This window comes from Notamacropus eugenii, chromosome 4 (genome assembly GCF_028372415.1).
Source record: "Notamacropus eugenii isolate mMacEug1 chromosome 4, mMacEug1.pri_v2, whole genome shotgun sequence".
Lineage (NCBI taxonomy): Eukaryota > Metazoa > Chordata > Mammalia > Diprotodontia > Macropodidae > Notamacropus > Notamacropus eugenii.
Window position 1 is genome coordinate 49,788,058 of NC_092875.1, and position 26,635 is coordinate 49,814,692.

At 44.4% G+C, this 26,635-nt stretch overlaps 1 long non-coding RNA gene across 1 annotated transcript; it reads left to right on the forward strand.

Moving 5' to 3' along the window:
- The first annotated feature begins 1,125 nt into the window (after positions 1–1,125).
- Positions 1,126–6,292, forward strand: LOC140498094 (uncharacterized). Its single transcript, XR_011965004.1, has 3 exons — positions 1,126–1,493; positions 2,251–2,297; positions 6,117–6,292. It is a non-coding gene; the product is annotated as an uncharacterized lncRNA (long non-coding RNA).
- The last annotated feature ends 20,343 nt before the right edge of the window (positions 6,293–26,635 follow it).

The window sequence follows — 26,635 nt, forward strand, 5'->3', positions numbered from 1 at the left end:
TTGCCCAGATTCACATAGCTAGTAAATGTCTGAGGCTAGATTTGAACTCAAGTCCTCCTGTCTCCAGGGCTGATACTCTAACCACAGTGCCTCCTAGCTGCCCCCAAAGTTCTTTTTGGCTGTAGAGAGAATTAGGGCAGGTCTGTTGTGGCAATTTGTGGCATTTTCATGGAATCAGAGAATCTGGGTTAGAGTCCCCTTAACATTTGTGTGATCTGGGGCTAATCACTTACCTTGCCTGGGCCTCAGTTTCCTCACCTGTCCAAGGAGGGAGTTGGACAAGTAGTTTCCTCCAGCTTTAAATCTGTAACTTGTGACAAACCAGACGGAAGCCCAGTGCGCAGGGAAATGCCACTCATTTCTTCCAAGACATCTCTTTACTATGCCAGATCCTCATGCATCCTTTTACCCCATAACAGCCTCGTACTAGCCTCTGGGTCCCCCAGCTCTGATAGGCCGACTTTCACCTCGCCTGGCTCAGAATCAAGCTACTTCCCTGTCATTTCATTCACATTCTACTGGCACCCTGTAGCCCCCCTTCTTGTCTCTGTATTTGTATATGCCGCACCTGGTATAAGTGACCTCATTCTATCCCATCGTCTCCTATACACTGCTCCTCTATCAGCCCCTCTCTCCCCTTACCTACTTCTCTACTACCTACAAACATACCCAGGTGGCTCCCAATCCTCAAAATAAACAAACAAATGCATAAAGAAATAAACCCTTACTTCATACATCAAGTCCTGCTATCTGTCATTCCATATCCCTCCTCCCTGTGTGGGAAAGTCATCTGAAATCAATGCCTAAGTTTTCCTTCTTGTCACTCCACAGTCTGACTTCTGACCTCATCATTCAACCACATCTATTCTCCACAAAATTACTAATGATCTCTTAATTGCCAAATCTAATGGCCTTTTCTCAGTCCTCATCCTTCTTCAATTTGTTTGCTACTCTGCTTAGATAAATGGGTTGGCTCAATTTTAAAAGAAAATGAAAAAGGTTGGCCCAGTGACTTGCCCGTGGCAGAGCAGGAGATAATCTGCAGTTGTGATAGGATTGGCACACAGGTCCTCTGACAACAGAAAGTTAGGTGATGTCATAGTGCACAGAACATCAGATATGGAGTCAGGAAGACTCATCTTCCTGAGTTCAAATCTGGCCTCAGACACTTCCTAGCTATGTGACCCTGGGCAAGTCACTTAACCCTGTTTGCCTCAGTTTCCTCATCTATAAAATGAGCTGGAGAAGAAAATGAAAAACCACTTCAGTATGTTTGCCAGGAAAGTCCCAAATGGGTCACAAAGAGTTGGACTTGACTAAAACAATTCAACAACAACCTCTGACACCAAAACCAGGGCTTTTTCCACTTGACCACCCAACCTCCCATCTTCTTGTCTTCACATGGCAGGAATTCTGTCCTCTGGGGACACTCCAGTTCATCAGTGAATCACCCAGACTAGAACCCAACACTGCGGATATGACTACAGGCTTATGTAAGTTCTTTTTTGGCAGTCTGCTTTTCAGAAAGTGTAAGTCACACAATGGAAGGAAATCAGGGCTCTTGACTAGGCCCCTATTCGCGGCAAGTATTACAGAAAATCCATTGTAAATAGCTGCAAGAGGTTGGTTGTACCCATTCATCATGATAAGTAGCAACCAAAAAGACCCTACTCAGTTTGTTAAAAGAGTTCCTCGTCTGAGCCAGCCAACTTCAGCCCAGAAGATGCCTGGGCCTGGGAGCCTGAGCACAGGGCTGGCTCCAGCTGTAATTAGGCAATAATTAATACAACTGGCTGCAAAGACAGATGAGGATCCTGGGTCTATAGGAAGGAGTTGGGTGAGCCGTGGAGATTTATCTGTTTCACTGGAGGGAGGGGGAAGAGAAGGAGAGGTAATGAATATTTATAAAGTAATCTGGGTCTGCCACTGCCTACCAAGGCATAAAAGTGGGTATTTTCGAACTAACGCACTTTATTAACTACCCAATCATTTTTCAGAAGATACTTTTATATTTTGTGAGCCTCATTGAACTCATGGAACAGCTTTTCTTTATTTCCCATGAGCCCTTTGATGGTGTTTTGATAATGCCCCTGTTTTCCACTCCTGGGGAAAACAAAGAAGGGTAGGGTTCAGCCCCAGAATTCAATTCAATGTAATGTAACATTTTACAAATAGCAAAAATCACCAGTTCATAACTTTAAAGCTGAAAGGAAGCTTAAAGGTCATCTACTCCAACCTTTTATTCTACAGGTGAGGAAACTGAGGCTCAGAGAGGAAATAAGTCTTGTTTCCCACAGGTAAGTGGTAGATTCATGATTCAAACTTAAGTCCTCGACTTCAAATCCATTGTTGTTTCAGCTGCTCTGTGCAGTAAATAGTTACTATGAGTTAGACTCTATGTTAGGCGTTCAGAATGCAAAAGCAGAAATAGAAAAACAGACTTAGCCAGTATCTTCCCTCTGAGATGATTGTCGATTTATCCTGTATATATCTTGCTTGTGTATAATGTTGTCTCTCCCATCAGGCTGTGAGTTCCTTGAGGGCAGGGGTTACCTTTTGCCTTTAAATATAACCTCTTGGCTTGGTCCAGTGCCTGGCATTTAGTGGGTACTTACTACATGCTTGCTGACCTCACTTTATGGAACTTTCCTTCTAGGATAAAATTCTAGAGTAAAATCCTAGATAAAATTATAAAATTTCTCCCCCCTTGATCTCTGAGGTTTAACCTGTCCCCTCTGCAAACGCTCCTCTTTTCCTAAATATATTGTCCTGTCCTGTCCTAAAACCTTAAACCTATTGCACTATGAAACTGGGACTGCAATGGGCCCCTGCCTAAGGGGGTCCTCTGGACCCTCCTAGCTTTATATCAATAGTAACTGTTGCTGGTGCCCACCCAGCCTCATGTCTTTTTTTTTTTTTTTTTTGGACCTCATTAAAGGGGCCATGCCTCAGCTACTTCTTAAAAGGGGCCTAGTCAACGAATGGGCGTTGCCTCACCCTAAGTGAGTACCTGCAAAGACCTTGGCCTAAAGGGCCCAAGGCCTCCTAGTGCATCCTGGGTCATCTCCAGCCATCCTGATGAATATCTGGTCACTGGATCCAGATGGCTCAGGAGGAGAAGCAAGGCTGGTGACCTGCACAGCCCCCCTCACTCAAAACAAAGTCAAGTGCAAGTCATGTTATCACTTCTCTGATGTCATGGTCTTCTTCAGCCACAAAGCAGGAACACAATTGTCCTGAGGCTCTTTACCTGTTTTGTCATGGAAGACCTTTGACAGTCTAGTGAGTACTAATGGACCCTTTTCTCAAATTATTCTAAATGAATCAAATAAAAGCTATAGGATTACAAAATAAACCAGCTATACTGAAGTTTTTTGTTGTTTGGTTGTTTTTCAATGATGTCCAACTCTTCATGACCTCTTTTGAAGTTTTCTTCACAAAGTTACTGGAATAGTTTCCCATTTCCTTCTCCAGCTCATTTTTTACAGATGAGGAAACTGAGGCATATAGAAGTTAAGAGATTTGTCCAGGGTCACACAGCTAATAAGTGTCTTAGGTCAGATTTGAACTCAGCAAGATGAGCAAATATTGAAATAGAGCAATCAAATTATTTTAAAAACAAGTTCATTATATCAAATTAAGAACCCCCATCTTCAGAGATCTTTAGATTAAGAACTAGGAGGGAGTCTAGAGGTCATTGGGTCAAACCCCATCATTGTACAGATAAGAAAACTGAGACCAGAAAAGAAGGACTTATTCCAGGTAGTAAGTCTCAGAGTCTGAATTTGATCCTGAGTCTCCTGACTCTACAACTAGGGCTCTTTCTAACGCTCTGTATGATGAGTTTCACTTTTTTAGTTAGAGTAAAGACACTGGGCAAAGTGAAGCAGCCTAGACCTAGAGGAGAAATGAAGAAATACACTTTTCTCCTTCAGTTGGAGAGGTAAGGGATGAGGGATGTGAAATGGTGCATTCGGGGTCTGATGCTGGGGCTGTGTAGGGTTGGTTTTGCTTCACCTTTTTTTAATTACAAGGGAAGGCTCACAGGAAAGGTAAACCATTGTCCAGTAGCAGGAGGGAAATCTCTGGAAACGACTGGGATACATAAACAAAATACATCAATAAAACATTTTTTTAATTAAGGCCCAGCAGCGGGGGCGTGCTGGAGCTGGCTCATCCCAGCTAGCCAGAATCAACTGGTAAATTTTCTTTGTGAGGATTTACCCCTCAGAAATGAGCAAATCTCACAAATGAGGCTTTGGTTTATTGTCCTGTGGATCATCTGGACTTAAGAAAGAAGTGGAGAAAATAGAAATAATGCACATTAAACTCAAAGGTGTGTCTGGTATTTTTTTGAGGGAAAAGCTGATGGTTAAATATTTACTATCATACTCCTGCACAGAAACTGCTGAGGCTGCTAGGTGGAGTCATGGGGGAATAGAGCTATAGGAATGGAGTAGTGAGATCCCAGTTTGAATCCTGCTTCAGACACTTACCAGTTGTGTGATCCTGAGCAAGTCACTGAATCCCAGGCTTGGTTTTCTCATGATTAAAACAGGAATAAGAATAATAACAGTATAATGACCTCCCAGGCTTATTGTGAGGGAAATGGGATGGGCTTTGTAATGTGCTTTGTGGACCTTAAAGTTCTGTATAAATACTGGGGGGTGGGGGAGGGAAGGGGAAGGAGGGAAGGAAGAGGGAAAGGAGGGAGGAGGAGGGAAATGGGGAAGGGGAAGGAGAAAGGAGGGAGGGAAAGAAGGGAGGGGGAAGGAAAGGAGGGAGGGGGAGGGGAAGGGGAAGCAGGAAGGGGGAGGGAAAGGAGGGAGGGGGAGGGAAAGGAGGGAGGGGGAGGAGGGAGGAGTGGGGGAAAGGGATGGGGACGGGGAGCAGGAGGTTGCTTCTGCTCAGACAGGGGTACTCTAGGTCCCTCTTTTCCCTAACCCACTCTGGGGTTTCTAAGAGGTCCCTGTGTTGACCAAGACCGCTGGCTGGAAAAATCATTAGGTGCCCTCCCTTGAAGAAGGTCTCGTTCCCCTCCCCCATTCCTTCACCCCATCTTACCGTACTCCTCCACCCTCCAGCCTACTTACAGTTTCTGGGGAAGCTAGCAGATCATAATAACAGGATGTTGGCACTGTAAACAGACCCCCACCCACCAGCAGCCAGGCCATGAGCTAGTTGTATGCAAATGAGCCCTGGTGCCAGGACTGGTAGGTAGAGGGAACCTGGTTGTATATTAAACCAGGGCACTTAGCTTGGTTCCAGCTGGTCTGATCTGAAGGAACCCCTGGTTTCCTCCTCAGCCCCTCTCCTCCTCCCACTCCCAACCTCTCCCTCTAGAAAGGAATTCACACTTAATAAGGTAAATGTTCGTCCTGCTGCTGCTGGTGCCTGGGCTATTAGAGCTCCCATCAAAGCAGCCCAGGCCAGGCAGGGTGGAGCCAGCCCCGGCTGAGTGTGGGGCTGCAGGACCTAGCTACAGTCTCAGCAGCATCAGCAGCAGGGCTGTCTCTGTCTCTGTCTCTGTCTCTGTCTCTGTCTCTGTCTCTGTCTCTGTCTCTGTCTCTCTCTCTTTCTCTCTCTCTCCTTCTCCTTCTCTCCTCTCTCCCTCTCCCTCCCCCCCTCTTCCTCTTCCTCCCCCCCTCCCCCCTTTTTCTCCCCCCTCCCCCCCTCTTCCTCCCCCCTCCCCCCTCTTCCTCCCCCTTTCCCCCCTCTTCCTCCCCCCCTCTTCCTCCCCCCTCCCCCCTTCCTCCTCCTCTCTCCCCTCTTTCTTTCTCTCCCTCTCCCTCCTCCTCCTCTTCCCTCTTCCCCATCTTCCCTCTCTTCCCCACCCCCTTCCTCTCCTACCCCTCTCTCTTCCCCTCTCCCTTCCTCTTTCTCTCCATCCCTCCCCCACTTCTTTCTCTGTCCCTCCTTGTCCCTCTTTCTCCCTCCCCCTCTTTCACACACACACACACACACACACACACACACACACACACACACACACACACACACACACACACACACACACACACACACACCCTCCTTCAAAACATCAAGAGAGCAAGGCCCAAGATACAGACTTCCTGTATAGAGCAAATGAGCTAAGGTCTGAGCACTCCCCTCCACAGGCTGGATGGCCCGAAGGTGTCTCTGCCTGGTGATCGATTGATGCTCCTCAGAAGGCCTGGCTGTCCCTCGTTGGGTCCGACTTTCTGCTTCTACCTCCCATCCTTCCTGGTGATGAAATCATCTTCACCCCCCAGCAGGATTTCCTGACAATTCCTCCCACTGTGATTCATGCCAAATAAAGACCCTCTTATTGCATTTACAAATCCTCCAGCCAGAGTCTTTTTTACCTTGGTTATTCATCTACGGACAAATGAGACTCAAGGACAGGAGGAGCCCATTAAAGTCGATTTATAGCTGTCTCCTCTCTTGAGTTAGCAACCCATGGTACCCCCTCACTTCCCACCAAGTTATTGTCTCTGGAATTAGAGGACTTTAGAAGCCTATTTAGATGACTGATCTCTGTATTCTTGCAAGTGCTTGGGGGCCCAGACAGTCTGTCCATTATCATCTGATGCTCTCCCCCCAGTAATTGACAGTCCTGTCGACTTTTCATGTGAGAGCTCGGCAGAGAGGCAGGAGCCAAGGAGAATGATGCCTGCCGCTCTCCCTGCTGGCCCAGGTGGCCGCTGCTGATGGAAAATTCTTGTGGGCAGAGGCCTCTCTGGCCATATCGGTGCTGGGCCAGGCCCTTGTAAGTAATATAACATGATGAATTGGAAAGAGCTCTGGCTTTGGAATCAGGGCCCTCCCCCACCTTCAAATCCCAGCTGAAGGACTCCATCAGTCACCAGGCATTTATCAAGCTCTGTGCTAGTTGGAGACAAAGAAGGAAATGTAAACCATTCTTCCTTCAGGAAGCTTCTTTTCAAATGGGTAAGGGAGACATGCGCATATATAAAAACGTGAGTACAAAGTATTTAGAGAGCATGAACACATATCTGAAGGGAACAGGAGAGGCATCTAGCAGAAGAACTGAGTCTTGAAGAAAACCAGGTGGAAGTAAGGAGAAAATACATGTGGGCGATGGCCAATGCAAAATCATGGTGGTGGGAGATGAATATCTTGTATGAGGGATGGAAATCGGCCAGTATGGTAGGATTGGAGTGTGTAGAGGGAGTACTGGGAAAGAAGATGGGAAAGGTGGGAAGGAGCCAGGTTGTGAGAAATTTTAAGTATTAAACTAAGGAGTTTCTAGAGGTAGTAGGGAATTGGGTGGATGGTCATCCAGGTACACACACATGCATACACGCATACCACATATGTATAAATATATGTATAATATGTGTATATGTGTATGTATGTATATATACGTGTGCACATACATAGTATGTATATGTGTATGTATGTGTAGTTATATATATAGATATATATATATTGAGATCAGATGGCCTCTGCGCATCTCAGCTCTAAATCTGAACTCGTGTGCACAGATTCCCAAAATAAACACTTGTCGTTTTTTCACACTGATGGAGGAGAAAAGCAACACAGATCAACCAACAGTGAATAACCCCAAAATCATATATATTATCAAGGGACAAGCACTAAATAAAATGTCAGCTCAAAGACTTGAAATGAAGCACAACTTGGGATTCATCTGGAACAAAATATGATTAAGGGAAGGCATAGACAGGCTTGGTTATCCATTGTCCTGGTCAGTTTTTTTCTCTAATCCAGCCTCCCCAAGCCCCTAAAACGTCTGACTCTGCTACAAATTCTTACCAGTCAAAGCTATAACTAGGGCAGGACAATTGGAACTTTGTTCCAGGGCACCAAATTTAAAAGGAACCAAAAGCATTCAAAAATAAATAAAAAAATAAAAAAATCAGAGTGTAGTAACTAGTTAGTAGTAAGAACTAGGGTACTCCCCCCTCCCAGGGATTTGTTAAAATGTGATCAGATAACCTCATTCTTTTCCCCAGTTGAGCTCCTCTCTGGCCCACTAGCACCCTCTCCCTATTGGGGTTGGGGTCCAAGTATAAAAAGGCACATTCAGTGCTGCCCTGGGGGAGAAGGAGGATGGACAGCTAGGTGGGGCAGTGGATAGAGCAGGAGTCAGGAGGACCTGAGTTCAAATCTCACCTCAGACTCTTGACACTCACTAGCTGTGTGACCTTGGGCAAGTCACTTCACCCCAACTGCTTCATCCTGGGTCATCTCCAGTCATCCTGATGAATATGTGGTCACTGGATTCAGATGGCTCTGGAAGAGAAGTGAGACTGGTGACCTGCACAGCCCTCCCTCACTCAAAGCAAAGTCAAGTGCAAGTCATGTCATCATTGCTCTGATGGCATGGTCTTCTTCAGCAATGAAGGACAAACACACACACACACACACACACACACACACACACACACGGGGGAGGAGGATATAAAGAAGTTGCAGTGGGTACAACAACACTGGATTTGGAATCAGGAAGTTATCGCTGTTCAGTCCTGTCCAACTCTTCGTGACCCCATTTGGGGTTTTCCTGCAAAGACACTCATATGGTTTGCTATTTCTTCTCTAACTCATTTTACAGATGAGGAATCTGAGGCAGACAGGGTTAAGTGACTTGCCCAAGGTCACACAGCTAGTAAAGTATCTGAGGTCAGATCCTTTTATTAAGGAGATTTGTTATGTGGAGTTTGGATTCAGTCAAAGATGCTGCACTGGAAGACCTAGAGGCTGCAGGTTCTCCACCCCTGGATTAGGCTAATTCTGTTTAGCCCAGTTGAGTGAGTAGAAGTTGGGTTTGATGAAAGTTAACAATTTCCTAATCAAGAAAGCCATCCCAAAGTGGAATGAAGGGGCTCCCCCTCCATATTGTTGACATAGTTGTTCGTCCTTCATTCTTGAAGAGGACCAATGACATTACACCCCTCAAAGGAAGCCTTCCAGAAAGGACTTCATCGGGAGTCTAAGGGCTTGGATTTGACTCCCCACTCTTGTTACTGATGATCTGTGTGACCTTGGGCAAGTTCAGACAATATTTACTGGCCTCTGAGCTCCTTCCCACCTCTGAGAATCTCAGATTCTGCAATTTCGGTAAGATGAAGCTTTCCCCCAAGAACCTCACATGTGCTCCCAAGGAGGTTGGGAAGGAAGGCAGACCTTGGAGAAGCACACCAAGCAATGCCATGCCCTGTGGCATAGCCCTACCTACCTCACCTAGTTAGAACTCTATTTATCAATGGACTAGCTCTAAACCCAAGGATGCTATAGCTCAGCAGGCAATGGTCTTCACCAGCTCCAAGGGAGCATAAAGAGCAGTTAGACCCCTCCATGCAGACTTTATGACTCCTCCTGGACATGGCCATTATACACCCCATGGGGTATATCAGACCTTTGATGCCAGCCAAAGTGTGAAACTGACTAGACAAAGTCAGTGAGAGGACCCGAAGATTCCATCAGGAAGACTGCCCACAGGAAACAGGGGACACTTATCTGTACCATTCTATTCAAGACCCGCCATGATTTTAGAGCTGGGAGGGACCTTAGAAGTCATCTAGTTCACTCCCTCCCTCCCTATTTTATAGATGAGGAAACTAAGTTCCAAGTCCTCGGTGCAGCTCTGAAAGGAACCTCAGAGGCTAGCTAACATAACATCCCTCACTTTACAAATGAGGAAACTGAGACCCAACAAAGTTAAACGATTGAACCAAGGCTACACAAGTAGAAGGAATTAGTGGCAGGATCTGAACCCAGTTCCTCACACTCCAGAATCATTCCTTCTATCACACATCATCAGAGAGGGTAGATTTTAGTGAATCAGACCCCTACTACGTGGGGAAAACCCTAAGTTAAAGCCGCTTCAATGTATTTTAAGGACTCATGATTTCGTCAGTATTTATGCTGCCTCCACTAATGCAGGTCAAAGTTTCTGCCCCTTTCTTTGGAAAGTAAAAAGAGGAGAAAATATATTTCTAGTAATGAGCTTAAAAGTTAGATTAAGGGAGTCTCCAGAGAGATAAAAGAGAGACCATGGGCCAAACTGACCAAGGATTAACAGGGAGCGTACTGCTGTAGAATTTAGAAGCCAGCCCAAACTGGATTCTAAGAGCTGATTGTTAAATTTTGGGGGTGAGCATTTACACTTTGGAAATGGGGAAATACTAAAGATCAGGGCTTGATTTGCTTTGTTGTTTACCTAGAGTTAAGGAAGTGATAAAGATTAAGATTAATGATGCAGATTAAATTTAAAAGGATCCTGTTTATTTGGAGAGAAGGGGCGGAGATCCAATTGTTAAACAGGTGTTAAACACCACTGCCTGTGAAACATGGTAGCTGGCAGCTTCCACTGTCAAACACCTCATACATTAGGACCCAGGGGTGGGAAACCTGACTGAGGGAAAGGGACGCACTTGAAGACCTAGAGAGCCTCAAGGCCACAGGTTCCACACCCCTGCATTAGACCTTTTCTGACTACTCACAGCTAGGAGTGTATCCCCCTCCTCCAAATTACTTCATATTTATTTTCTATTTTTTTGTATATATACATTTGTACATATCTAACAGTGGTGTGAGTGGTATAGCAGACCTCTTGCTAACCCACCTCTTTTTTGTACACCAGGCTACGCTTGGTAGTTGGAGATGACTATTTCTTCAGCTTAGCTCCCTTAGCTCAATTCCCCTGGGAGAGATTTCCTCTCAAATCACACTGGGTAAAAATGGTAAAGCCCAGCTCTGCAGCCACTGGTGACTCAGTTGGAGACTTGAGAATTATTTATTAAGCACCTATTATGTTCCAGACACGTAGCCTAGAGCAGAAGTTCCCAATTTTGTTCATGCTTTGGACCCCTTGACAGTAAGTCTGAGGAAGCCTACTGTCCCTTTCTCAGAATGTTTTTAAACAATCCAAGAAAATGCTAAATTTCAGTTAGAGGTTGGTGAAAACAGTCTTTCTGTTTGTTTGGGTTTGTTTCTTCTTTCTTGTGTTTCATTCTATTGGTTATAATTTTTCTTTGCAACATGACTAATGTGAAAATATGTTTAATGTGAATGGATATGTAGAGCCTTTATCAGATAGAATGTCGTCTTTGGGAGGGGAGAAGGGAGGGAGGGGGAGAAAATTTAGAACTCAAAAGTTTATGGAACTGAATGTTATAAACTAAACATAAATAAATAAATTAGAAAAAAGAAAGAAAATAGTCTTTTTATTTTCCCCATCCAAAGTTCTCAGACCTCCTGAGGGTCCTTGGACCCCATATTAAGAATGCATAGTCTAGTGGGATCTCAGCATAGAAATTCTCTCTCCATGCCCTAGCAAGCTGTAAAAACAAATAAATAATTTCCTTCTTCAACTCTGAGCCCCAAGATTGTTGGCAAAACTGCCACAGCTTCTAAATCCCTCTTTCTCTGTCCCAGATGAAATCCCCAATGACTTCCTCCCAACTGCATTTCCAGGGATCCACTCAGATTAGCCATGCTTGTGATTGTTTTATCACAATCGCTAGACAAAACAAATATTTAAACAAGGGAAAGTAAGCACACTTGTAATAAACAGACTTTCCCTGTGCCCAGAGGGTAAAGGTGTAGGGCTCCTGCCCTCTCAGAGAGAGAAGTAAGGAAACTTAGGGAGAAAAGTAAAATGAATAATCACCAGCTTAGGCTCAACAATCCAGGGGTTTGATCAACACAGCAATTCATCGTGGTACAAGTGCCTTCCTGAATGATCAGGCCACATAGCCCCAGTCTTGGAACCTACTGATGATTCCACAGCTCCTGTCCCCACTCCAGTGACTTCTCCGCCTTCTTCTCCCCAAAATTCCTTAGTATCGGAAAAGCTAGCTTGCTAATCAAAATTCCAGGAGAGGGGAATGCTAGGCTGATAAGCGGGCTTTCTTTCTGATCTCCTTGGCAATGTCAAGACTGTGATAGACCGTTATTTCCCTGGGGAAAATTCTTGACAGTTGGGAACTGTTTCATTTTCATTTTTGTATCCCTAACACCTTGCAGAGTGCTTGGTAAATAGTGAATGATCAATAAATACTCATTGATGGGTTGATGGATTCCATCCTTGGAGCATTCAACCAATTATTCTCTTCATGCCTATTTGTTTTCCGGTTTGGCTTTTTCCTTGACCCCTGTTTAGTAAAGAGGCAGCTAAGTGGTGCAGTGGATAGAACTCCAGTCCTGGAGTCAGGAGGACCCGAGTTCAAATTCTGCCTCAGACAGGTACCAGTTGTGTGACCCAGAGAGAGAGAGAGAGAGAGAGAGAGAGAGAGAGAGAGAGAGAGAGAGAGAGAGAGAGAGAGAAAGACTATAACTCTGCAAACAGAATTGCAGTAGCTCAAAAGAAAGGTGAAAAGTGCAAATTTAGAGACTTCTCCACTCCAAATGTTCATATGGACTATTTGTGCCCCAACCTGTGATGGAACATTCCGAGATTGTATTGGTCTGATCAGTCACAGTCAGACACACTATACCTTTGACTCCCAACATGGCAATGTCATTTTGGTCCTCTTTATTAACGACAACAGCTAACCAACTAGAACTCTATCTTGGCTTCCATGACTGGTCCATGACTGGGGAGGCAGAGGAGGGTTCTGCTAGTCATCAGAAAGGGACGATCTAAACAGAGAGAACTACATTTTGTGAGCACACACTAATCCCTAGGGTCTTCCTAAATTAAGGACTACCTTGGATTCTCTGGTCTTAGAACCCCTTGCAACAAAGCCCTGGAGGCTGTGGACAAACCCCAACAGGATGGGCAAGCACGGAAAGGGTTACAATCTGTATCGATGTAGGGGATCCCCCCCCCACCCCAACATTGCTGAGTTCACAGGTGCCTTTGAGTATTTAGTCTTACAGGATCACAAATTAAGACCTACAAGGGAATTTCACCATCTTGTTCAACCTGCTCATTTTACAGATGAGTAAGGAAAGTGAGGCCCAGAAGGTGGGAAGGTTTGCCTAAGTGAGAGGAAAAGCAGGGATTAGAGCTCAGACTCTGACTAGATTCAGTGGGAGATCCTTTCTTGATTATGTTCCAACTCTGAGATTCCCTAATTCTGTGGAGAAAGGAAGTTGGAAGGAGCTGGAGCAAGGTTCACTTTCTTTGGACTTCATACAGAGGGACCTAGGCAGGAAACATTGAGGGGTGGAAGGGAGAAAGGAGATCAACTAGGCCTGGCTAGCTTTCTCCAGCAGTTATAATTAGCCCTGAGTTAGGTGCATTGGGCAGAAAGAGATTTATCCCTTAGACGATAAGAGCAATCCCCCATAGCCCAAGGACAGGGATCTAGAACGATGAAGAATGGTGGTGGTGGTGCAGAGCCAGGGGCAGGCCAGAAGAGTTTTTGGAGAACAGCTGGGGTCCCAGATGGAAAAAATGAATGTTCAGTTAAAGATTCCTCAGCAGAAAATGATTGTTGACTGAGCCGTTGTCAGGCTTCAGAAGGGCATGTGAAGGAGCTGGGATCCTCGAGGCAGAGCCCAGGTATATCCATTTATTTCCAGTAGTGGAGCCCAATTGCCAACAGCTGGCAGATTGTTTAAAAGATTTGGAAATCTTCCTCTCTGAGGTGTTTACTGCTTTTATAAAGCACACACTCTATCTATAAATAGTGAACTTTTATTCCAAAGGGCGGTTTGGAGGAAGAAAAATAATCATCATCATTGACAATGAGCCAAATTCTTTGCCTTTGACTTGTCTTGTTGAAAACATGAGACCAGCTAGTTTAGTGTCACTGTCTGGAGAAGCTGAGGCCTAGGTGTACGAAGCAAGATACCCACCTCACTTATGAGGACCTGAGTTACGGGAGAACACCAGAAGTCTGTGACTTTGGGCATGTTATTTAACTCCTCAGGGTTTCACTTTCCTCATCCATAGTTTTGTTTTTTTGCACAAGGCAATCGGGGTCAAGTGACTTGCCCAAGGTCACACAGCTAGTGTCAAATGTCTAAAGTCACATTTGAACTCAGGTCCTCCTGACTCTATCCACTGAACCACCTAGCTGCCCCTCTATGTATCTCTATTTTTTCTATGTCTCTTTTGTACATAGTTGTTTGCCAGTCTTATGTCCTGTTAGATTACCAGCTTCTTGAAATCTGAGACTGAGTTGTGTTTTTTTTCACCCTTTCTCGTACCCCTGTGCTCAGTATAGTGCCTGGTACATAGTAGGCTTTTAATAAATGCTTATTTACTGATCAACTAACAATCAAATAAGGGGTATGAACTAGTTGCCCTCTAAGGTCCCTTCCAGCTCCACATTTATGATCCTATGATAAAATGTAGAGTACAAGACTCAGAAGCAGGACATCCTGGCTTCAAATCCCGCTTCTGGAGCTGTGTAAATGCAAAGAAGTCACCTAATCCCTTAGAGCCTCAGTTTCCCCATCTGTAAAATGTGAATCATAATTTTCTTAGTACAGGGTTGTTTGGAAGCTCAAATGAGATAGTATATGTAAAGTTTAAAAAACTAAAGCGCTATATATGTGTCTGCTAATATTACTTTTCACATTACCTTTTCATAGAATTCAGTTACAGTTACAAGGGATCTTAGAAGCTATCTAGTCTAAAGCCCTCATTTTACAGGAATGAAGAAACGGAGCCTTAAAGAGGTTAAATGACTTATACATTGCTACCCAGCTAGTAAGTGTCAGAGGGGGGATTTGAATCCAAATGTATGTCAGTGATTCTTACCTGTTTCTGTGTCATGTCCCCCTTAGGCAATCTGGTGAAACTCATGGACCCCTTCCCAGAATAATACTTTTAAACAATTGAATGGCATCCTAAATTTTAGTTAGAGGCTAGTCAAAATGAATATGTACATCTTTTTCCCATCTAAGTTCAGGGAGGGGAAGCTCACCTCTCAAAAATACTCTTTTGCCCAAAACAGGGCTTTGCACCCGGGCCCCTCAGATAAAAAAAGCTAATGTCCTAGTAGCTCAACTACCAAACATCTATGGCGAATCATCCTAGGAATGAATCGGTCACTATCATGTTATTATTCTTTGGTATTTAACATTCTGTAGACTACTGTGAAGTTTGCTTTTGTAATTGGATAAAGGTATTGCTAAGAATCTTGATAATGACAGTAATAATCCTTTCGTTTCCAGTCACTCAACACGTCCTTACGGAACTCTGCTGTCCTCCCAGCCTTGTACTCTCAACCCTGCTCTCAGCTCTGAGCTAGGCTAGCTAGACAAAGAAAGGACATAATTCCTGCCCTAGGGCAGAAGCAAAAAGTGTCTGAAGCCGGAGACAAGACACACAAGAAACTGAATTAATGGTGACCCTGTCTTCCTTCAGGAAGCTATGAGGATCAGGCAAAATTCCAAGTGTCACCACACCCTGAGAGACTCAAAGTCCTCTTAGGAAGTGAGTTGACTTTATTATGTTGAGTTTTTTGAGGGGACTCATGAATCCTAGAGCTAGGATGAACCATAGAAATAATCTAATCCAATCCACTTACCTTACAGATGGAAAAACTAAGGTCCCTAAAAGGAAATGAGTTGCCCAAGGTCACAAAGGCAACAAGTAGCAGAATCAGAATTCAAACTCTGATCCATCTCCAAATTAAATGTGCATCGCCATTCCAGCAGCTTACTTGGTTAAGCCTGGGGGAAAGAAGGCAAATAGTCTCCATGTTAGGAAAAGATTGAGTGGTGTCTAGAGACAGGGAAAGGATTCCTTTTTATGTGTTGTCTCCCCCTGTTACATTGTAAACTCTTTAAGTCTTTTTTGTATCCCCAGTGCATTACATAGTGCCCAGCACATAGTAGGTGCGTAATCAGTGATTACTGACTCTGACTCTGTTGTCTGTGCCAGTTGGGAGGAGGCAAGTGGATACAAATGAAAGAAGGCTTCCTGCCCAATAAAGTGAGTGAGGGCCCCCAGATGTGAGGACGCCCTGTGGTGCCTGGCTGCCAGCCAACGCACTGGGCTTTCAGAATCAAGTTCAGCTAAAACAGAAATATAAATACAACACATGCCTGCTTTCTCTCTCTTGGTAGACTGCCCACAATCATGGCATTCTTTTTCCCCACATACACTAATGGGGAAGTTAGGGGAAGAAACTCAGCAGAGACTGGGTTTCTCCTGTCCTAGGGAAAACATAGATGGAGAGGCTGGGAGCAACCTCAGGGGCTAGCTAGTCTAATCCCCTCAGTTTACAAAGTAGGAAACTGAGGCCCAGAACCTTGTACCAGAGATACCACAGGTAGCAAGGATTATTAGAGCATAGGAACATAGATTCCATGCTCAAAGGGTTGCCACAAGTCAACTAATTTAATCCTTTCATTTTACAGATCAGAAACAGGTCAAATGACTTCTAAGGGACTTTTCCAAGGAAGTCTTTTCTTATTCCTTCCCTAATCCTCTGAGTTTAACTTCCACTTAAATTGTATATATTTTATAGGCATAATTCCTTACATACTGTCTAGTAGAATGTGAGCTCCTTAGGGGCAGGGATTGTGTTTTTGCCTTTTTATCCTCACTATTCTGTGCATGTGGTGCCTTGCTCATAGAAAGCTCTTAAGAAATGGTTGTTGATTGACTGACTGACCAAGGTCACACAGGTGCTGAGTGGCAAAGGTGAGGTTTCAAAGCCAAGACTCTTTCTAATCCCCTCCAGACTGAATGGTAATGGAAAGGGACCCTGTTGACTTTTTGCCTGATAAAGTCAGGCACTGTCAGAGTCATGACTAGATCAGGGCAGCCAGAACTTTGTTATAGGGCACAGTATCTCCATGGGGCTCTTCTCCAAAAGTTCACCTTCCACCCCAACTCCCACAGGAGTACAGGCTAGGAAATCAAGGCTTTGCCATAAATCAGACATCTGACTACAGAGAGGTCACCTAACACATCCAAACTTTGGTTTCCCCCATCCCTAAAAAAGAGGTTGGACCGCTACACAGCTGCCAAGTGTTTGTCTAAGTTTAAGTATGAACCCGTCATCATTTAGAGAAGGCCTAGCTGGGCCCTGGGAAGTTTGTTCTCTCAAATAGAAACCATGACCTTGAATTCATGTAGACAGTATCTAAACCTATCCCTACACATGTAAAAGAGCCCAAAGCAGCATGCCCAGTCTCCACACAACTCTGAGTGAGCTGTTAAGGCATAATTGGTATAGATCCATCCTCAGACTTAGGAAGATCTGGGTTCAACAGTTGCCTTTGATGCCTCCTGGCTATGTGACCTTGAGCAAATCACTTAGCCCTCTAAGATCCCTCAGGCAGCTCTCTAGGACTTTAATTGTGGAAAAATTGACATTGAGAATTTCCTCTTTGATAGTTCTCTCAGGAGACAGACAGACTGAAAAAACAGACAGACAAACAGAAATGGATGGACAGATGGAGAGGTGGATGGATGGATGGAGAGACAGACATGGACAGATGGACAGACAGATTGACAGATAGCAGGGACAGGCTGACGGATGGATGGAGATCCACATGGGTCCACAGGAAATCAATAAACTACTGAAAAAGAATGTCCCTGCTCCCCTCCTTCTGCTTCCATTCCTTCTGTGGGCCTGTGTCACAAGGGTTTGGAGGGAAGGGGGCAGTCAACTTATCATTGCTGAGGGCGGGTGTTGCTAGCTCTTCTCCTCCTCTGGATGTAAACAGGTGCAGACCTTGAGGGCTGGGCTGGGCTGATTGACAGAATAAGGGGTAGGAGCTGTATCAAGTGCATGGGGAAAGGGGGAGGGGAGAAAGCAGAGACAGTTGGAATTTGGGCAACCCCATTCTTTTAAAACTCTTTGCTAGCAGACATAATCAGTTTAATGAGATTAGGAGAGGTTCAAAAGTCTGTCTTCAGCATTCTTGTTTCCATAGAAACAGGCAGGCTCAGGGCTTGGTGTTTGCCTGGGACAGACAGGAGGGTGCTTTCTTTACATTCTCAGGCTTGGTCCTGGAGTGGCTGGTGCCTATGGAGCCAGACCATGTGACCCTGACCCTGACCCCAGACTCCAGGGGAGCCTCCCCAGGAGGCTCTGGGCCTCCCCATCCTGGGTAGCTGCCATTCACTCAGCTCAGACTAAGCTCAACCCCCACTATTCAGTGTTAATGGAACTCATCCTGGGCCCCTGATCTACAGATAAGAAGGGGCCTTGGCAAGTGTATTTATTTAATACAAGGCAATTAACTTTAGGATGGTTGGAAGGGTGGGCACTTAGCATTTTGATAACATGAGAAAAGGCTGGGAGTAGAAGGTGGTGTTTGGACCTGCATCTCTAAGGGAGAGAGGGATTCCATCAGTCAGGGAGGTATTCCAAGCATGGGAGACCACCAGAGTCAAGGCACACAGGTTGGATGGGAAAAGTCAAGGTGAGGGGAACAGAGAGAAAGGCCAGATTGACTGTATCCCAGAATGAGGGAGAGGGCGTAATGTCCAATATGGTTGGAAGTATAGGTTGCATCCAGGTTGGATAGGTCTTTAAAGGAAAACAGAGGATAATAGGGAGCCATTGGAGATGATTGAATAGGAGAGCAACATGGTCAGGTCTGTACTTAAAGAAAATCACTTTGGCAGATGTTTGGAGAAAGGGTGGGAGAAAGAAGAGACTACAGGCAAGGAGACCAGCCTTGAGGCTCTTCTGGACAGATGTGATGAGGGATCTAAAGGAAGGAAGTGAGTGGCTGAGTGAGCAGGGGCAAGGGATAGGACATGAAAGACGCTGCGGAGGTGAAAACAGCCTTGTCCAGCAACTGAATATATGGGATAAAGGAGAGTGAGGAACAAAGACTAAGGTGGGGATTAGGAACCTAAGAGAGGAAGATGGTAAGATTCAATTTTTAAAAATCTCCACCCAGGAGATGTGATGTGGATAATGATCCAACAAAGCAGATTGAGGAAATTTTACTGCAGGAAGTTCAGATAGGTTGGAGTCTCAGACAGGAGAGGGCATCCAGGAAGAAAGGATGGCCTAAAGCATCAAAGGAAGGAGAGAGGTCAGAGAAGTATGTGGACTGAAAAAAGACTGTTGAGTTTGACAATTAAGAGGTCATGGGTAATTTTGGAGAGAGAAGTCTCAGGTGAGTGATGAGGTCAGAAGCCAGACTGAAGAGTTGAAAAGTGACTGAAGGAATTTAGACTGGAGACTGGTAGAAAGAGTCCAGTGAGGGAATCAAGAAGCCAGAGTTCTCCTCTCTGCTCTGCTGGCAACTAGTCATGGGACTGCAGGCAACTTGGTTCTTTGTTCCCTTAGTTTACTTACTCAGCTGTAAAATTAGGAGGTTAAAAAAGAACATTGGATTCGAAGCCAAAGTTGTCACTGAATCTTTTTTCAGTCACGTCTGACTCTTCATGATCTCATTTGGGGTTTTCTTGACAAAGATATTGGAGTGGTTTGCCATTTCCTCCTCCAGCTCATTTGACAGATGAAGAAACTGAGGCAAATAAAGTTAAGCGGCTTGTCCAAAGTCACACACCCAGGAAGTATGTAAGACCAGATTTGAACTGAGGGAACTTACATTCTACCCATTGATCTTTAGGGCTAAAAAGTGAACCAAGTGAGACAAAGACAAGGCTCTCAGGCCAGGGGGTTACCAGAAATTGTTCCTGGGATTGGGAAGAGTTCCTGAGGACACTTCAGTGGCAGAGAAGGCCTTCCTAGTGGTTGGTACCCAGGGCTGCAGTGGGGAGGCCCCAGGGGTCTCCTGCTCTGCCAAAGGAAGGCACAGTCATTCTCCTTGATCTGATCTTCTCGCCCTAAGCCTCTGAAAGCCATCTGTGGAGATTCATGAAGGCTGTTTTTGTTTTAAGTAAGCGACATCAGTGATCTGTGCTGAACAGATGGGCTGAAATGAAAAGGCTTATCAGGATTCAGGCAAACAGCAACAGCACACCCAGCTTGGAGAACTCAGGTTGGGAAGAGGAGGCAGCCTCTCTCCCTGCAGCCCCTGTTCTCCCAGCTGTTCCTCTCCACGGCTGCCAAAATGGCCAGGGTGGTCATGATGCCCAGGCGCCAAGGCTCCTTTTCTGCTGGGAGGCAGCCTTCTGGAGAGAAGGGAATGTCTACGGCCTGCCCACCACTTGTTCTCCTGCTACCTGCCAGCTCTCAATCCCTGCCACGCTGCCTGGGTGGTGAGCAGGATCCAGGGCTCTACTCTGGGCCTTCTCTGCCCTCTCTATTCCTCTTCCCTCGAGGAGCTTGTTAAATGCCATGAGATTAAAAATCATCTCTGTGCAGAGTGAGAGAGACACATACAGATGAAGAGAAAAAGGGAAAGAGAAAAGGAGGAGAGAGAGAGAGAAAGGGGAGAGAGACAGAGACAGAGAGAGAAGAGAAAGAGAAGAGGGAAAGAGACAGACAGAGAGAGAGGGAGGGAGGGAGGGAGGAAGGGAGGGAGAGAGAAGAGGGAGAGTGAGTGAGAGTGAGAGACAGAGAGAGACACAGAGAGAGAGAGGCAGGGGGGAGAGACAGGGAGAGAGAAGAGGGAGAGGGAGAGAGAAAGACAGACAGAGAGAGAGAAGAGGGAGGAGAGGGAAAAGAGGGAGAGAGAGAGAATGTATTAAGTACCTCTCTGCTACGTATTTAGTCCTAACATCTTTTTCAACTCCCGAATCACCAATCCGTTAATGGAAATCTCTAATTAAGCATCCCATAGCCATCTCAAATTCCACATATCCAAAAGGGTGGGAAGAGAATACACATATATGTGTGTATACGTATATGTATACACACATACATATACACACACATATATACACACATGTTTATGTATATACACATATATGTGTGTAGTACAGAGCACATACTTATTAGAACAGTATGATAATAACAGCTTAATAAGAATATATGCTCGTTGAGCTGGGGATTGATGTGGTCAGAATATTGCTTCAGAATTATCAACTTCTAGGTAGTGTGTGTGTGTGTATATGTATATATCATATATGTTTATGCACACACATATATACTTATATATTTACATGTATCTGTGTAGGTACATGTACACATATATGTACATATAGATCCCAGTATGTACCAAGGCACTGTGCTGAGTGCTTTTTACAAACATCTCATTTGATCTTCACAACAACTCTGCGTTTGTTGTTCAGTCATTTTTAGTTGAGTCTGACTCTTTGTGACCCCCCTTGGGATTTTCTTGGCAAAGATACTGAAGTGGTTTGCCATTTCCTTCTCCAGATCTTTTTACAGATGAGGAAACTGAGGTGGACAGAGATTAAATGACTTGCCCAAGGTCACACACAACTAGAAAGTGCCTGCATCTGGATTTGAACTCAGATCTTCCTGATTCTAGGTGCAAGGCACTATCCACCACCACCTGCTGCCTCTAAACAGAACTCATTCTCTTTCCTTCCCCCTTCCCAAGCCCTCTCTTCTCCACTTTTCTATCATTCCCTACATCTTTCAGGTACTCAGATTCTTAATTATTCTCAGTTCTCTCTTCTCTCACAACTCTCACAACCAACACCAAGAATTGTAGATTCCACTTCAATCTCTCTTGCCCTTGGCCTCTTCTCTAATTATGCAAAATTACCCTAGTTTAGATACGCATTTCCCATTGCCCGGACCATGGCAATAACCTCCTACTTGGGCTTCTCCCCCTGTCTCCCCCTCTTCAGTTCATCCTCCCCACAACTGTCAAATTCAAATTTCTAAAGCACAGTTCTAACCACATCACTCCCTAGCTCAATAAGCTCCTGTGGCTCCCTATTGATCCAGGGTAAAACACAAACTTCTCTGACTTTTCGAAGCTCTTTACAATCTGGTTCCAGATCAGTTGCTCATCAGCCCCTATTCTGTACTCCAATGTCCAGACAAGACACTTGTTACTCTGTGCATGTGACTTTTCATGCCCTTGTCCTGACTATACTCCATACATGAAATGCAGTCCCCTCTTCTCTAGCTTCCTTAAGGTCTCAGTCCTTCTTGAGACAAGCTCTGATTCCCTAAGTTGCTCGTATCACTCTCCCCAATACTTTATAATTTTTTTTTTTAAAAAGTAGGTTTTATTGATATCTTTTGATTTTACATCATCTCTTCCTCCCAGAAAATTCTCTCTCTTTTTGAGGAATCAAGGTTAAGTGACTTGCCCAGGGTCACACAGCTAGTGTCTGAGGCTGAATCTGAACTCAGGTCCTCACTTCAGGACTGGTGCTCTATCCACTGTGCTAACTAGCTGCCCCGAATATACTTTCTATTCATTCCAGGAGCTCTCTCTCTCTTATCTCCATCTCTGGCTTCCCTGGCTTCCTCCATGTCTCAGTAAGGTCCCACCTGCTTCAAGAAATCTTCCCAGTTCACCATAATCTGTTGTTTGTACGTAGTTGCTTACTGTCTTCTCCACTAGTCTGTGAGCTCCCTGAGGGCAGTGTTCCCCAGTGCTTAGCACAGTGACTGGCACATAGTAGGTACTTAATAAATTGACTATTTTGCATTTACTTCTCTATGTACATGGTTTCCCCCTTCCCCAAAAGACTAGAAGACCTGAGTACAAATCCAGCCTCAGGCACTTAACTAGCTGTGTAACCTGGATAAGTCATTTCACCTCTGTTTGCCTCAGTTTCCTCATCTGTAAAATGAAGATAATAGAAGCACCTACCTCCCAGGGTTATTGTGAGGATCAAATGAGATAGTTATTGTAAAGTGCCTGGTGCACAGTAAGAGCTATATATCATTGTTAACGACAACTCACTCGCAGCTTGTGACAGATTTTGTTGAAAGCCCTGCTGAAATCTAAGTATGCTCTGTCTCCAGCTTTTCCCTATTTGGCCTAGCAAGACCTTGGAGAGGATATTTTCCATCCCTGATGAGTGATGATGGTGATGATATTTCCAGGGAATGTTTCCTTTTTGCCTAGCACGATGCCTAACACAAAAGAAGCATTTGGTAAATATGCTTGCTAAATTAGTGATGAAGGAAGGCTAGAGTTCAAATCCCACCTCAAATACTCACTTACTGTGTGACCTTAAAAGTCACTTAGCAACTTTGGGTCTTTTCCCTCATCCATAAGATGGAGAATATTAGTAACTGTTCAGTTACTTTTCTTCATGTCCAATTCTTCATGACTCCATTTGGGGTTTTCTTGGCAGAGATCCTGGAGTGGTTTGCCATTTCCTTCTCCAGCTCATATTACAGATGAGGAAACTGAGGTAAATAGGGTTAAGTGATTTGTTCAGCGTCACACAGCTAAGCAGTGTCTGAGGTCAGATTTGAACTCAATGGGCAGCTAGGTGACACAGTGGATAGAGTCCTAGACCGGGAATCAGGTAGAATATTAGTAACAGCGCCTCTCAGTTGTGAGAATCAAGTGGAATTAAGGCTTCAAACCTTAAAGTGCCATATAGCTGTAAGTGACCATTGTAAGATCATCAGTTTAGAACTGGAAGCTGGGGACAGATGAGGAAACTGAAGCCAATGGACAACTACATATTCTGTTCCCCCTTTAGAATATAAGCTTCCCGAAGGGCTATTTTTACATTTCTTGCTATCCCCAGTTTTTAACATAGTTCCTGGATTAATCAAAGCGACCCTCTGAAGCTCCCATAGGTAGCATGTGTCAGAACCTAGATTAGAAACCAGATTACCCTCTCCCATCCCCCACTCCAAATCCAGTAGTCTTTGCCTTATACCACCCTGCATATCATCCTAATTGAACTTTTCTCAATCTCTCCCCTGCTTTAATCTATTCTCCATGTGGCTGCCAAATCGATATTTTTAAAGCTCAGTTCTGACAACATCACTCCCCAGCTCAATAAATTCCAATGGCTCCCTATTACCTTTTCAGTAAAATACAATATAACACCACCATTACCATCATCATCATCATCATCTATCACCAGGGACAGAAAATATTACCTCCAAGTCCTTGCTAAATCAGGGAATGTTGGAGATGGAATATACTTAGATTTTAGCACAACATTCAACAAAAATCTGTCACACTATTCTTACAGAAAAAGTGAAGAGCTGTCTGTGAGTTAGGTGAAAGTATAGTTAGGAGAACTGGGAACTAGTTGAATGACTAGACCCAAAGAACAGTCATTAATTCCTCAGTGTCAGCTCTAGCAGAATGCTCTGGGACGATGTCCTTGTCCTTGCCTTGCTCAACACCTTTGATCGATGATTTGGATGAAGGCGTAGATGGTAGCCCTCTCAGATTCTCAATAGATTCCAAACAGAGCAGGACTGTCAATGCCCTGGAGGACAGAATGGAGATTTTTTTAAAGCTCTCAGGAAGCTACAATGATATGTCAACTCTAAGAAGACAAAAACATAGTAAAAGTTCTCCACCAAACCTCTGCTTCTCCTTGATCCTGGGCTCTTGAAAATTATTCCAATGGAGCATAAGGTCTGGCAGGTTCTTCTGAGCTGGAAAGGCTGTTCAGACCTTATCCCTGGGGATGATGGGCTGGATGTCAGCTGCCTGAAGTCCAGCTTGGCTAAGTTTGGAAAGGCTCAGCCCCAGGCTGACTGCAGAGCAAAGGAATTTTCAGCCACAGTAATCTTGGCTCCCACACCACCTGCTAAGTTGGAGAGAGTTTATGATCTACACTGCTGTCTGGAGGACCCACATCCACCAGATCACAGATCCCTGAAATCAACTTAAGTAGATGCAATGTAAAACTTTACACTAATTTTTCTTTTCAGAAAATTTAGCTTTTCACGTGCAGAATTTGAAAAGACATGGCTTGATAGGAGAGATCATTGTACACAGTTAATAGCAATCTTGTAAAGACGATTGGCTATGAAAGACTTAGCTACTCTGATCAATTCAATGATCCAAGACAATTCCAAAGGACCTATGATGAAAAATGCTGTCTACTTCCAGAGACACAACTGATGAACTCTGAATGCAAATTGAAGTATTTTTTCATTATCTTTGTCTGCTTTTTTTTGAAATATGGCTAATGTGGAAATATGTTTTGCATGATTTCACATATTTAATTGATATCAAATTGCTTGCCTTCTCAATGGGCAGGGGAGGGGCTGGAGAGGAGAGAATTTGAACCTCAAAAAAATTTTAAAGAATGCCAAAAATAAATAATTTTATTTTGAAAATCATTTTGGTCTAATAGAACTCCTACAATTATCATAGATCACATGAGAGTGTTTATGTAGATCTGAGGGGCCAGAGGACTCCAAGAGTTGGGTCCCCCAATGCCCCAGCACAGCCAAAAAACCTGCTAGACAACACTTAACAGGAAGTAGATGTGAGAGGTTAGGTTAAGTGACCACAGGTTCAATGTGAGTCATAAGTGTGACATGGAAGCCAAAAAGACTTATTAAAGTTTGCATTAAGAGAGACGTATCAATCAACCATTACTTACTAACACCTAGAACATGGAAAGGAACTGTGGCATCATGAATATTGAGCCAGAATCAGCCTCAGGAGAATCTAGGTCAAGTCCTGTCTTTGACGCATCCTGACAAATCACAGACCTTCTCTTGCCTGTAGGCAGATCACAAAGGACTGATGCTCAGTCGTGAAGAAAGTTCCCACTTGAAATTGGTAAAGGGAATTCTTCCCTGGGGGGTCCCACCAGGAACAAAATCCGCCTCTTACAACATGCCAAGTACCTGTGATGTGTCCTAGGAACACAGGCAAAGGCTGCAAAGAATGCAATCATTCCAACTCTCAAGGACCTTCCAAGGAGACAAGGTGCCCAAACATAAATCCATACAGAATAAACAGACCCTATCCTAGGTTTGTTCTCTTCTGGACATACTGTATATGCCATAGGAGAATCAACTGAAATTACTGGAAAGTTTAGCCTAGGCTGGAGAAAAAAATAGGGGTTCTTTAAGCATTAAATGGTTTTCATGTGGAAGAGGGAGAAGCAGGGGTGGAAGTCAGAGAGAGACAGGAAAAAATGCAGAGCCAAGGAGCTGTCCCAAAGTGAAATCTAGCTGTCTCTTCCCTCTCCATAAGACACTCCCTCCCCTTGAGCTCAGGGACTGTGTTTTCACTTGTTAGTGGATTTTCAGTGCCTCCCACAGTGCCTGCCATATTGTTGTTGTTCAGTCTTATCAGTTGTGTCTCACTCTTTGTGACCCCATTTGGGGTTTTCTTGGCAGAGATAACAGAGTGGTTTGCCATTTCCTTCTCCAGCTCATTTTACAGAGGAGGAAACGGAGGCAAATAGGGTTTTTAGTGACTTGCTCAGGATCACATAGCTAGTAAATGTCTGAGGCCAGATTTAAACTCAGGAAGATGTCTTCCTAATTCTGAACCCAGTGGCATATGGTAATCATTTAATAAATGCTAATGGACTGACTGTCTTCAGAGGCAATGGGTCCACCCTCCTTGGGGGTTCTTAAGAAACCAGAAAATCGCTTCTTGGGGGTGGGGTGCCCCATTTGGACTAGATATCCTCAGAAGTACCTGGATTTGGACTCATGTCCTAGGTTCAACTCTTGCCTCTATACTGTAGTAACAGAAGACAAAACAAGTTATTTCCTTTCTCTGTGCCTCAGTTTCCCCAGGTGTAAGTAGAGGGAGATGGATCAGATGATCTCTAAAGTCCCATTTAACTCTAAATTCTGTGGTCCAAGATTCAGATAGATCCAGTAATGGGCCACACTATCATTGTCTTTTTCCAGTAATAACCTGCTTCATGGTCATGACTACCTAGAAATTTGCTGGTAAATGTTTAACAACTGGCTCTCCAAGAGGAAAAGAGAAAGCACAG